We start from the raw sequence: 15,264 nt of genomic DNA, 5'->3' as shown, positions 1-15,264 counted from the left end.
CCCCAGAATAAAAATATCTTCCAAAAGATATTTTTTGAAAACCCCTGAAATAAAATATCTTCAAAAGATATTTATGAAAAACACTCCAAGAAAAGCAAAAGATTTTAAAAAAATATGCATCCATGCCCCTACGAACACCGGGAGCAACCAGAGTACTTTACTGTAAAAGTAAAGATACATATTTCGTGGAAACCACATAGAATGAAGGTACGTGAAGTCAAAAATCAATTCTGAGCACGAAAAGTGAGGTTATGCGAACAAAGTGACAAACGGGGAAAAGATAAAATAGGGAAAATGACGAAAAGTGAATAGTGTTCAAAAAAGTGAAAATATGGAAATGACTCGATGCTTTAAAGAAGTTGTCAATCCAAGGAAAATAGTCTTAGAAACTATTTCTGAGCACTCAAGATGACACTAAGTGGCGTGAAACTGAACTCAGAAAAGAAAAGACAACGGAAAAAAATATATATATATCCGTGAAAATCTGAGGAAAAAAAAAAAAAAGGAAGGAAATGACCGGGTCATTACATAGGCTTGGATTTCAGAGTCTGTGAGAATTGTTGTAAGTGAGGGGAGAAGGTGAGTTGGGACAGTTTTGGAGATTACATCAGAGAAAGAGTCCATACCTGAGTAGCTGTTACTGGATTGACCAAAGATGGATTTGAAGTGGTTGAGTAATTCAGCTTTGAGCTCCCATCCTTGCAGCTGTACACTATTAGGATCGGTATTAGATTGGACCTTCCTCTTATTAGCCTTGGAACTGAAGCTTTTCATGAAGAATGAGGTATTTTGATCACCCTCTTTAAGCCAGTGAACTTGGGATTTTTGTTTAAAAAATATTTCCTCAGCTAAAACATCATCAGAGAGCTTTTGCGCAAGTTCTTTCTCTGTGATTCTAAGTGAATCCTGGTTTGGGTTGGAGTCAAGGCTTTTTTGACAAAAATACAAATCATTCCTGCACTCTATTACCCTTTTTGAAATGGCACTATATTCCATCTTGTTAAGTAGCTTGAGAGGTTGCTTGAGAGCTCTTAGTTTCTTCACCAATCTAAACATCTTGGATCCATGGACCTCCATTTGCCACACTTGTGAAATAATTGTTAAGAAGTTTGGGTTTGAAGCCCAAAAATTAAAGAATCTGAATTCTAGAAGCCAGTGAACCAAAATTAACAATCATAGGTGAGTGATCAGAAATTCCCTATGGTAGGAAGTGACATTTAGCCTGTGGAAATTTAGACATCCATGCATGGTTGATGAGAACTCTATTATGTTTTCTCGAGATGTTGGCATATCCAAAGCTACCATTGGACCAAGTGTGGTAGATTCCATCAAACCTTAGGTCTTCAAGCCCATTAGAGCTGAGGAAATCCTTGAATTCAATCATACCAGATGTCCATCGGAGTGCACCCCCAGAGGAATCATTAACATGCAGCAGTACATTGAAGTCACCAAGAAGAATCCATGGCTCATTACTAGTTGAATTCTGATTAAGGTTTCTCCATAGTGCCCTCCTATCCACAACAGTGTTTGCAACATAAATGAAGGAGGCTCTACACTTCACTTTCAGGTCTTTAAGGAAGATTGAGCAAGTGATAGCTTAAGAGCATTCATTGGATGATAAAATTTCCAATTTGAGTGAGTCCCACAGCAACCAAACCCTTCCCAATACAGAACAAGTGTAGTTACACATGATTTGCCAATGTGGTGCAATATTCCTATGCACAGCAGCTACATTCTCATTGTTAACCTTGGTTTCCAAGATTGTTATAAGATTTAAACCTTTGTCTCTAATAAGGAACCTAACCTCTTCTTGTTTGAGGGGAGAGTTGAGCCCTCGGATGTTCCATGCTCCCCAAATCATTGAAAGACTATATTAAGGCTATATAGACCTCTATAGCCTTTGAGGGTAGTCAAACCTTTAGCAATTCTTGCTTTTTTGTCTATTTTGGAATGCTTTGAGTGAGTAGGTTTTCTAGGTTTCAAAAGCTTTTCCATTGCAGGGAAGAAGGCTTACCCTTATTATTATTATTTCTAAAAGATTTGATCTTCTGTGATATCTTGTACAAGCCTAGTGTGTCTTTTATTGGTGCTTCTTCGTAGATTTGAAATGTGAGTAGTGTATAAATATAAGTCAAACATATATCAATTTCCTTAAGTCATCATTGGCACTGTATTGAAATTCAAACTTAACTTTAGAATTTTGCTTAGACACACTGACCAAATGCAGGTTGTAACCTAACTTACACCATCATTATTTATCTTAACAATGATAACGGACAAACTAGACTAATCTCGTTATGATGACATCAACTCAACTCCAAATCAATTTCCTTTGATAAAATGTAGACTATTGGATATAGATAACTTCTGTGTTGAAGCAATAATTAATATATATAGAACACATCTCTCATACATACATACCTACACATACACACACACACACACACACACACACACACACACACACACACACATATATATATATGTGATACCCCTCGGATCTGAGACACGGGTTGATCAGGCCCAGGCCCGAACCCAAGGGAATATCAAACAATTAATATTTTAAAACGAATACAGATGACAAAATGAATTAAGAATAAATATTAATAGCTGAAAAGAATACTAATATAAAATCCCCAAATAATAAAACTTAGTAAAACCCAACTGTCAAAACCTCCATGATTACAACTCGGGAATCCATCTCTAGTGGACCCCTAACAATAATCCCGAACTGAAAATACAACAACTGAAAGAACATCTAGAAAACAAGCTATGGAGAGAATCCTACGTAGTCGATGGAATGGAAGTCCGTATCTGCTCTGCACGACCAAGCTCTAACCCTGGAACTGAAGAGCACCTGAAAAACAAAAGAATGGGTCAAGCCCACATGCAAGTCCTAATCCAACTGTAATCCATACAGTGCCCGATACGCAGATACACTCTAGATACCCTCAACATAACTACGTAATCCATAAATATACATATATATCCACACTAAGGACATTCACTGGACTATAGTAGAGGTCTCAACCTGAATAGAAGGCAACATGCGAAAACGCACCCAAAGGTGGGCATGAGTACCTAGACCTAACAGGGTACACCTACCTATTATATCTAGCTACGCATCCACTGCATATACGCACCCTAACCAACGACTCTGAGACTCACGGTTATATCATGGTACCATAATCATATATCTAAAGTCCGTCCGAAACCATAGTATATCATTCACTTATTCAATGAGGAGACATACAAAATACTGTCCAAATAAGCACTCAACTTATTCAGTTGAAGTGACTTAACCACAACCAATTAATCCAGGGAGTCATTCAACCTAGTCAGTTGATTCAACTCAAACACATTAATGGATTCAATATTTTACAATCTATACTTTCCATCCGGTAGGTTAAGTGTTAGCGTTTTGAGCTAAACCATCCCCAATATGCCACCGTCCCATACCGGTGCATACAATCCTCCATATCCATGGAAATTACAACATATAAATCATAACTGAGTAATTTACAGTCCCAACTAATATCCAAATAAATTCATAAATGGTTTTGTTATACTAGCATTTGAAAATCAACAGTAATCTATATAATAGTAGAAAAGTTTACTGTTTCAACAATTTAGATCCCAAAGCATGTATAGATCAAAAGAAATATATAGAGGACCCTACCATGCATTCAAAGTAGGTTTTTATAACCATCCCACATCCCATTACATTGCCAAAATTTAGTTAGGCAACTAATCAATCTTTCCTCCTTTAGCCGTATAGAAAATTAGTAATTTTATACCGTTTGTCCCATTGACTAAATCTAAGCTTTTAGTCCTTTAAAGGTCTTAATAATACCTAGGATTAACTATTTAGTCATACAGTGAAGTCCCAAACTCAGTCCAAACAGTCCCCAATTCCTACAGTTTCAAAATTTATCGTAAAAATGAAGTTCTGAAACTATATGTGAGAAAGAGCCCTCTCCAGATTTTGGAGCAAGCTCTAAAAACACCTGGAGCCGCCTCCTAGGAGGGTAGAGCTGGCTCTACCTCTCCTAGAGTTGGCTCTTTGATGCGGGAGCCGGCTCTTTGCATTCTAGAGCCGGCTCTCCCCTCCTCCTCGAGCCTCCTTCAACCTCAGTTGCTCCTACGACTTTCTGCAGTGTTTCCGGCCATTCACAACCAGTATAGTTGGTTTTAAACTGACCCTAAGAGTCCTATTTGTGTCCAATATAATTCCCAAGATGTGTTTATAGCAATTGAAAACAAATACAGAGGCTATAAGTTCTACAGATTTTTTCATGCTTTAAGAAACACACTGCTAACAGATACGCACAAACTATAATTGAACAATTTTTCACACATACAAAACATCGATATAACATCAATTATACATAAGAAACTCAGTTAATTCTTAATTAAATCCTAGAGGCTATCTAGGTGCACAGAACACGGGCAAAGGGAAAAAGAAGGAAAAGAACTTGCCTTTGAGTTTCAAACTTGAAACTCTAAATTCCCAGTTTTTGTAGTGATATGTTTGTGTCCTAAACTGCAAGTCTGCTCCTCCAGTGCCTTGGTTCAACCCAGAAACACCTCTCCTTCCTCCTTCTTGGTCCAACCTTGGTCTAGAACAAAACCTAGACCTCCTATCTTCCTCTGTTCTCCCTCTGTACCTCACAGTTTTTGTGTTTTTACAGAACTCAATTCACGTCTCCGAGTTAACTGCTATGAATCAAAAACCCTAAGATTACCGCATGTAATATATTTATAAGCTTAACTCTAAACCCTAATCCTTGTAACCTTAAAGCCAGAGCCCATCTCGGCCCATAAACCAACCTAGGATATATACCTACGTTGGCCACCCATGTGAATTGCAAACCCAAATTCACATGTAAAACAGAAAAATTAAATTCCATTAAATTTAAATTTTCATTAAATAAAATTGATTAAACAATTAACTAAACACAATTAAATAAAAAAATAAATAAATAAACAAGTACCTAAATACAATTAAATAAAAACAACTAAGCAATTAATTACATAACATGACTAATTAACCAAATAAAACTATGAAGCAAATAATTAAATAAAACAATTATGAAAATAATCAAATAAAATGCAAATAATTAAATAAAATGCAAATAAATAATAAACTAAATTCCAGGAATAGCCTTTTAAAATTAGCGGTATTACATTCTTCCCCCCTAACAAAAGGAATTCCGTTATCGGAATTCGCTCTTACATTCATCCAATATTTTAGGAAACTGCGAGCGAATCACATCCTCCTGTTCCCAAGTGGACTCAGCCTCATTGTGATAACTCCACTGAACACGAACTAATGGAACAACCTTGTTACGAAGGATTTGATCCCGCCAGTCGACAATACGACACGGTGGCTCCAAATAAGTTGCATCCGGCTGCAACTCAATCTCCCCAACATCGATATGCTGATACCTATCTTCATCTCGCAGAAATTTCCGCAATATGGAAACATGAAACACGTTGTGTATGCGATCCAAATTATCCGAAAGTGCCAACCGATAAGCAACAGCTCCAACACGATCCGTAATCATGAATGGACTGACAAATCGTGGAGACAAATTCCCTTTCTTCCCAAAGAGCATAACACCCTTCATAGGAGACACTTTGAGTAGAACTTGATACCCAACCTGAAACTCCAATCCCCGAGTACGACGATCAGCATAGCTCTTCTGCCTACTTTGGGCAGTACGTATGCGATCTTAAATAAGAGCTAGCTTCTCAGAAGTATCCTTGATGAACTCAGGACCCAAGAATCTGCTCTCGCCAACCTCCATCTAATAAACAGGCGATTGACACGGTCGGCCATATAACGCCTCAAATGGTGCCATCCTAATAGTCTTCTGGAAACTATTGTTATAAGCAAACTCCACAAGCGGTAAGTAATCCTCCCAGTGGCCCTTGAAATCCAGAACACACGACCGAAGCATATCCTCCATGATCTAATTCACCCGCTCAGTCTGTCCATCAGTCTGAGGATGATAAGCAGTGCTAAGATGCAACTCTGTACCCAAAGCCTGCTGAAAACTCTTCCAGAATCTTGACACAAAGCTCGAATCCCTATCCGATATAATAGACAATAGAATACCATGCAACTTCACAATCTCGGCAATGTAAAGTCTCACCAACTGCTCCGAAGTGTAGTCAGTACGAATAGGCAAAAAGTGAGCTGATTTCATCAGTCTGTCCATGATAACCCAAATAGAGTTGTGATCCTTAAGAGAGTTTGGCAATCCCTCCACAAAATCCATCGAAATGCTCTCCCATTTCCACTCTGGTATTGGTAGTGGTTGTAGAGCTCCTGGCGGCCTCTGACGATCAATCTTAACCATCTGACAAGTACTACATCCTGAGACAAAAAGAGCAATGTCCCTCTTCATACCTGCCCACCAAAACTGCCGCTTCATATCCTGATACATCTTATCGCCTCCTGGATGAACAGAGAACTCAGAGTGGTGAGTCTCAGTCATCACATCCTTCCTCAAATCATCAGCAGAAGGTACCACTAACCATCCCTTGTACCTCAAACCTCCATCAGCCCCAACATAGTAGAATGAAACCTCTCCGGAAGCTATCTATGCAACCTTGTCAATGCACTACTGATCTGTAAGTTGCACCTTCAAAACCTTGTGAATGATAGAAGGTGTAACTACCATACAAGCCATGAACGCATCCGACAATTCATCCACCTTCTTCAACGCATTCCACTCAGTAGTGAATAGAGCAAAAAGATTACCAACAGGTCGGCGACTGAGTGCATCCGCCACCACATTCGCTTTCCCTGGATGGTACTGTATAGAAAAATGATAGTCTTTCACAAACTCCAACCACCTGTGCTATCTCATATTCAGCTCCCGCTGAGTGAACAAGTATTGCAGACTTTTGTGATCACTAAATAACATGAAGGACTCACCCAATAGATAATGCCTCCAAATACGTAAAGCAAAGACCACAGCTGCCAACTCCAAATCATGCGTTGGATAATTAAGCTCATGAGGCTTAAGCTTCCGAGATCCATACGAAATCGGTCGCTCCTCCTGCATCAGAACACATCCAAGACCCTGCAACGAAGCATCCGTGTAGACCAGATACTCTATCTCGCTCTATGGGGTAAACAAAATCGGTGCAGAAGTCAACCTAGTCTTCAGCTCATCAAAAGCTCTCTGACAATGTTCATCCCACAAGAACCATACACCCTTCTTAGTCAGATGAGTGAGTGGTCTCGCTATCTTTGAGAATCCCTGGATGAACCTCCTGTAATATCCTGCCAAACTGAGGAAACTCCGAATCTCGGTAGGTGATGTAGGCTGTCCCCACTCAACCACTGCTGAAACCTTGGGTGGATCCACCGCGATTCCCCTTTCTGACACCACGTGACCGAGAAACTTCACCTCCCGCTGCCAAAATTCACACTTCTTGAACTTGGCATACAACTGGTGTTCATGAAGTGTTTGCAAGACTATCCAAAGATGTCTAGCATGATCATCCTTAGACCTTGAGTAAATCAAAATGTCATCTATGAAGACAATGACAAATTTATCCAAGTAAGCTCTGAAGACTCTGTTCATTAAATCCATGAAAATCGCTGGTGCATTAGTCAACCTGAATGGCATCACACGAAACTCTTAAGATCCATATCTAGTGAGAAACGCTGTCCTTGGAACATCCTACTCCCGAACCCAAAGTTGATGATATCCAGACCTCAGATCAATCTTAGAGAAATAAGTAGCTCCCTTCAACTGATCAAACAAGTCATCAATCCTGGGCAAAGGATATTTGTTACGAATTGTAACCTTGTTCAACTCCCGGTAATCAATACACAGATGAAGCGAACCATCCTTCTTCTTCACAAACAAAATCGGTGCTCCCCAGGATGAGGTACTCCTGCGAATGAAACCCTGACTAAGTAACTGCTGAATCTTATCCCTCAGCTCACGCATCTCCACCGGTGCCATCCTATATGGTGCCCTAGTAATAGGCGTAGTGCCTGGAGCTAAGTTTATCATAAAATTGATCTCGCGACTAGGTGGCAACCCTGAAATCTCTTGAAATATATCCGGTAAATCCTGTACAATCGGTATGTTATCCAATGATACAGTAGTCCCCTACTCTATTTCTTCCTTCACATAGAATAAACAGGTGCTAATGACCCTGCTAGAGCATGTCATAGCGACGACATACATGTCCTGACTAGGTATGGTAAACACAATAGACCTATCAAAGCAATTAACTTGGGTATGGTAGTGCGATAACTAATCCATCCTAAGTATCACATCATAAGTGTGCATGTCCAGGACCAATAGATTGGATAGAAATATGAGTCTGCCAATATCTAGTGCCACAGGCCTATCACTCTCATAAAAAATGGCTGTATCGCCTAACGGTGTAAAAATACCCTGTGGTTTACTGCCTACCCGAGTCATCATCCCAGACAAAGTAACAAATGATCTAGCGACAAATGAGTGTGTAGCACCCATATCAAACAAAACACGTCCAAGTAAACCATGAATAAGAAACTTACCCTCAACAGCCTGAGGTGCCTGCATATCCTGTGGCTTAGGGTTGTACACCCTGCCATAATGTAACTGCAGCAGTGCCTGTCCCTGAGGCTGCGGTGGCGCTGGTAAAGCTGGATAAGTCTGTCCCTGAATCAGTGGAACCTGTGGAACTGGTAGGGGCACTGGCGCCCTTTGCCCCTGCTGCATATGCTGTCCCTGTCCCTGTCTCTGTCCCTGTCTTGTTGTAGGACACTGCCTGAAAGTGTGACCATACTCTCCACAAGTATAGTAACTACCCTGAAAAGTACTAAATGGCCTCCTCTGTCGGTTAGCCTATGGCTAACCCTGTCCTGCCTGTGGTCCCCCATTCTGCTGTCGCTGAATAGGTGCCACATCCCTGGGAGCATCTGAACCACCCTTATGCTTCTTCCAAGATTGTTGTCCCTAGAATTTACCCTTGTCATTCTGTCAGTGTCTTTTCCCATTCCATTTCTCAGCTGACTGATTAGCAGAGTCTCTATCAGCCCGCTTCTCATCCTTAGCCTGTCTGAAATCCACGGTCAACTGATACTGCTGTAGCGCGGCGTCTACCACCTGAGCATAGGTAGTATAGGCTGGACTACCTCTAATAGCTCTCTTGATGTACCACATCAGTCCCTTGACGAAATTGTTGCGCTTTTTCTCCTCTGTATTTACCTCCTCCGGTGCAAAGAGAGACAAGCGTGTGAACTGCTGCTTATACTTAGCCACTGTCATGTTCCCCTGCTGCAGATTGAGGAACTTAGTCTTCATGGCTGCCTTGACTGCATAAGGGAAGTACTTTTCTTCAAAGTGCGCACTGAACTCATCATAAGTCAATGTCATCCTCTCCTCTATGGTGGTAACTGACTCTCACCACTGCAGTGCATCCCCAACTAGCTTGAAGGTAGCAAGTATCTGCTTCTGAACCTCCGTGCACTGAACCAAGCGAAGATGTTGCTTGATGTCCTGTTTCCACTGGTGAGCTGCTCTCGCATCGGTGGAGCCTGTAAACTCAGGTGGACTTCCCTTTGTGAAAAAGCTCTTGGCCTTCTCCCAAGTATCAGTCTGAATAACCGGTGTTGGTAACGGTGCCGGCTGTACTTGAGGCTGATTTCGAAGTGCAGCTGTTACCCCTGCTTCTATAGCCCGAGCAATGAGGTCATTGATGTAAGGAGGAAACTCTAGATCTCCTCCCTGATCCCGAGTCTGCTGAACATCCTCCTGCTCTTCATGGAATTAACCATCATCCTGAAACTCTGGCAAATGTTGCTCTCCCTGACGCCGTAGGCATTCCTGTTGCCTATAAGCCATTCTCCTCTGTCGACTGTTCATCTGTCCTCTTTTAGTGTTAACCATGCTATTAACAAAGAAAGACAGATATCAGTAAGAGTTTAAGCGAACCGTAAAGGAATACAATGAATCCTAAACTTAAGCTTTAATCAAGAGAAAACGCTACGCATAAGTCTTAATACGAAACATCCTAGAGACACTTGAATCTGGAGTGCTCTGATACCAACTGTGATACCCCTTGGATCCGAGACACGGGTTGATCAGGCCCAGGCCCGAACCTGAGGGAATATCAAACAATTAATATTTTAAAATGAACACAGATGACAAAATGAATTAAGAATAAATATTAATAGCTGAAAAGAATACTAATATAAAATCCTCAACTAATAAAACTTAGTAAAACCCAACTGTCAAAACCTCCATGATTACAATTCAGAAATTTATCTCTAGTGGACCCCTAACAATAATCCTGAACTGAAAATAAAACAACTGAAAGAACATCCAGAAAACAAGCTATGGAGAGAATCCTACGTAGTCGATGGAATGGAAGTCCGTATCTACTCTGCACGACCAAGCTCTAACCCTGGAACTGAAAAGCACCTGAAAAATAAAAGAGTGGGTCAGGCCCACATGCAAGTCCTAATCCAACTGTAATCCATACAGTGCCCGATATGTAGATACACTCTAGATACCCTCAACATAACTACGTAATCCATAAATATACATATTGTAATGACCCGGTCATTTCCTTCCTTTCCTTTTTCCTTAGAATTTTACGGATGATTTTTTTTTGAAATTCCTTTTCTAAGTTCGGTTTCTCATCGTTTAGTGTCGTCTCAAGTGCTCATAAATGGTTTCTGAGACTCTTTACTTTAGATTGACAACTTCCTTTGAGGACCGAGTCATTTCCACATTTTTTATTTTTTTTTACACTATTCACTTTTCGTCCTTTTCCCTGTTTTGGCCTTTTCCTTATTTTGTCTTTTCCCAGTTTGTTACATTGTTGGCAAAACCTCACTCCTTGTGTTCGGAATTGGTTTTTGACTTCACATATTTTCATTCTAAGTGGTTTCCACGAAATACGTATCTTTACTTTTGCAGAAAGTACTTTGGTTGCTCCCGGTGTCCATAGGGGCATGGATACATAGTTTTTCAGAATCTTTTTCTTTTCTTGGGGTGTTTTTCATAAATATCTTTTGAAGATATTTTGTTTCAGAGGTTTTTAAGAAAATATTTTTAGAAGATATTTTCATTCTTGGTCATTAGTGCAGTTTTTACTTTTTGGAGGGGCCATTGTGCAATTAATGAAAGTTATTGTAAAATACCTCATCTGGAGCCTGGATCCTCGTATGGGATTCATTTTCACATTTTGTCGAGTCGTGTACTCTTAGAAATTCCTTTTGGTCGTTTTTCTCCAGTTCCAAGGTTTCTGGCCCGGTTGCCGCTGAACTTGTTCGGGGCATATCTTTCTGCTCGGGACTCGATTTTTTATGTTGTTTCTTTTCTTGTTCATATTTTCTCATTTTCTACCTTTTTTCGTTCGCAGAGTTTTGCCGTTTGCTCAAAATCCACTTTTCCGAACCCGGCGGGACCCGTTCGGGGTACTTTTTCAGATTTTCTATAAATAGGGCGACTTAAAATTTAAAAGTCATCCTCTCCCCTCTCCATGCACGACCAAAACCTGCAATGGTAGCCCAAGGGGGCTGCCACCCTTCTTCTTTCATTTGAACCTTCTTCCCTTTATTAAAAAGTCGAAGTGCCTTCGCGTTTTGTGTTTGTCTTGACCACGCGCATCTTTCCCCCTTATTAGAATCCCTTTTTGGCCAAATTTTGAGTTCAGGTTTGAAGTCAAGTTGTGATTTTGATGGGGCTTCTTGTGGGTTCATGTAGATCGTGTTATCCCCGACAAAACCCTTCGGTATAGTCGGATTCGGAGCACTTTTCTTTCGGTGGGCTTTTGAGATTTTCATTTCAAATTGAGATAGGAGATGTTTTAGGGTTATGAGAATGTTGTATTGATTGTTATATGAGGATATACAACTTGTGAGCATGCCTTGTTCAAGTTATAGAATTTAATTTAATTATTTTCTTTGTTTAAGATTTAATTCTCATGATGCTAGGTAACTTAGAATTAAATTGTGGCATGCTAGAAATTTATGCCTTGGTATGGTGGTTGATATATATTAAATTGGGGTTATTTGAATAAGAATTGCAAATTTTATTTAATATTTATCTTTTGTGAAAGTTTAATTCACCTAGTTGTACCAAGCATGGAATCAAATTGTAATGTGATATTAAAGTAGGCCTTGGAGAGTTCTTTAACATATATTAAATTGAGGACATTTAGATATGTTTGAAAATCTAGAGAAAATTAATTAATTAGCCTAATTAATTTAATTTTTTAAATGTTGTAGTCACTTAAATTGATTTTGGGTATAATATATGTGAAGGCTACGCTATGTCCCTTAACATATATTAATTTGAGTTTATTTGGGATTAATAAGAAATCTAGGGACTTTTCATGTTAGGTTGAAAATCCCTTTTAATGTAGTGAAATTAATTACCTTGTGAGCATATTACTAATTGGATGTAGAATTAGTACTTGGGGCCTCTTAAAATGGTAATTGGACTTAGCATGATATAGAATATCATTGAGTTGTAAAGCTTGTTTAAATATATCTTGTGTAGGTATATAGCTTGTTAGAATACTACAATTATTTACCTTGAAAGTTTGTTACTAAATTGAAGCTTATTTAGTACTTGTGCCTTAGGATAGTAATGTGACTCAATTATTGTAAAATATTCTTGCTTTGTATGTAAATTGCATATTGAGAACATGACATGTCATATGCTATTTAGACTTGAACTCTAGGACATGGTTTGTGTGAATTCAACCTTACTTGTGCATGTAAATTGATTCCTAGACATTATTTGAGATGTATAAGTTTGGTTTAACTTATTGATTTTGTATAAGTTTTGAACTTATTGTTTTTGGAGGCTTGTAAGGATCATACTCATTTAATGGCTAGGGTTTGGCCATAGTACGGTTTCGTGAGTCTCCTAAGTCATATAAAGTGCGCAATAGGTAGTACCTTGTGGGTCGTAATTACCCGGAATAACTTATACACGTGCGCACTAGGTAGTACCTTGCGGGCTAGTAACCCGGATAACTCGATTGGTCTGCAGCCAAGGATCCTAATCTTTCCACTATTTGATTTCGCATTTAATTTCAAGTTGTTAATCATGGATTACTTGTAGCTTGAGAATTAATGCTTGCTTTGGATATTTGAATCTTATTTAGTATACTTGAAACTCTATACTTGTTTTGTGCATTTAGATCTCATATAGTGTACTTGAACTTGTATGCTTGCTCTGTGAGTTTAGATTTCATTTAGTATGTTTGTGCCGTGTATACTTGTCTTAGGCGTATCTCTCTTAGCTTAGTATACTTGTGTCGGTATACTTGATTTACGAGATTTTCATATAAAAATGCATACTTGTGTCAATATGCTTAGACATTGCATGATTTGTCTTAATGTGGCTTAATATACCTGGAAATGTATGCTTGTATGTTGTATAACGTGTTTAACATTGTTTAGTATACTTGAGCATGTATGCTTATATACCGTTGTTCACTTTAAATTGCATGAATAGCTTAGGATGCTGCCTGAGTCACATTTTGATATAGACGTTAGGTGGCATGAGCCCCATTGACATGTTTCACCTTAAGGTGATATAATTGTAAAATGGTAGGTCAATGCATGCTCATCTCCTACGAGTAGTTTTATGTTACTCAGCCACGTAGTGGGGACATTTTTCAGGTACCGGGATCAAGATTTGGGATTCACATCATGCTTGGATGATTTGCAGACTTGAAGTTCTCATTTCATGTAAATGTTGGCTTGAAATGCCATTTATAGCTCTATATGTCAAAATGTGTAAATTTGATTCTATTTTTATACTGTGTACATAAGTACACTCTTTACAATGTATTTCACATGTATGAGATGGGGCCATAGGCCAATGACATCTAATTTGTATCCTATGTAACTTTTAACTTCATGAAATATTATGAAAATATTGAAAAATGCCAAGTCATTGCTTCATTATACTTACATCGAGTGTGGGAATTCAATTTTTATTCTTTCATAGGGTCTCATTAATTATGTATGAAGTGTGGCTCAGGGCCAAACGGTAATTTGAAATCATTTGTTAATTTTGGTTTTCAAATTTTCCTTTTCTTGTTCATCTTTGCCTTTTTGCCCGTTGGGGGGTCGGATTTTGCATCGGTGGTATTTTTAAGCCATGGACCATTGTAGCACGTCCTAATAGGTAAGTTACGTTTGCGTACATGGTTGTTTCCGGGAAAACCTTCTTCTTTGGTGAAATGAGCCTCCTATGGACTCATTTTGAAACTTTGTTGCATAATCTGATCGAGGGCTTTATAGACCTTTTACATCAGTTTTATTTTCTTCTTTTGACATGGTCGCTTAGAAAATGTGATTTTAGGGGGGGTTTTTTCTTCGTGTTTTTCCAGAAAATGTCATCTTGATACTGGAAATCCATTGCAAAGTTCAGCTTCCAGTTTTACATTTAGCAGCTTTATGATCCTCATGACCAGATTTCATGGAGGGGCATTTTGGGCATTCTACATTGATTTTTTTTTGAATTCTCTTGCGATTCACATGTAAAACTCGATTTCAGGGGGGGGGGGGTTCTTTTTCAGTGTTTTTCCAGAAAAATTCATCTTCTAGCCCGTTTTTGCTTTGAGTTACGGGCAGATTCTGAAAACAAATCTTGTAGCAGCTTTTTGGGTCCCTTTTGACCTAGGCTAATCTAAGGGCATTTTAGGGATCTTATAGCGTGTTTTTTTCCGTTCCGTTCATGGTACTGGGTAGAAACCGTGATTTTAAGGGGGGTTTCTTCTTCGTGTTTTTCCAGAAAAACTCGTTTAATGGTCTGTTTTTCGTCTCAGTTCAGAGAAAAAAATCAAATGTTACTTGCTGTAAAAACACTATTCCTGCCCAGATTTCTTACCCGAAAAATAAGTTGATTTTTTTGAAACTTTGAGACTTTATATCTTTATCATACGGACTCCAAATCAAGTGATTTTTGAGTCTAAGTTTATTGGTTTTTGCTGGTCTATATTGGTTTTTGCATCAAATTATATCTAAAAAGACCATTTTACCCCTTATAAAGTACCTTTGCTGCATTGATTTCAAACCCAAAAATGTGATTTTCATGAAACTTTGGAGTTTCATATCTTCTTCATCCGGACTCCTAATCAAGTGATTCTTAGGTCTAATTTGATTAAATTTTTGCTGTCTTTCTAGTGGTGTGCTCGTAGTACCCAATTTTATATTTTCAGAAATGACCATTTTGCCCTTGGGGGCCTGTTCGGTCTTTTTCTGATCATTCGTTC

The sequence above is a fragment of the Cornus florida genome, unplaced genomic scaffold (genome assembly GCF_030987335.1).
Source record: "Cornus florida cultivar Cherokee Brave unplaced genomic scaffold, ASM3098733v1 CherokeeBrave_3.0.0_Hap2_Chr03, whole genome shotgun sequence".
NCBI lineage: Eukaryota > Viridiplantae > Streptophyta > Magnoliopsida > Cornales > Cornaceae > Cornus > Cornus florida.
This window is presented reverse-complemented; position numbering follows the sequence as displayed.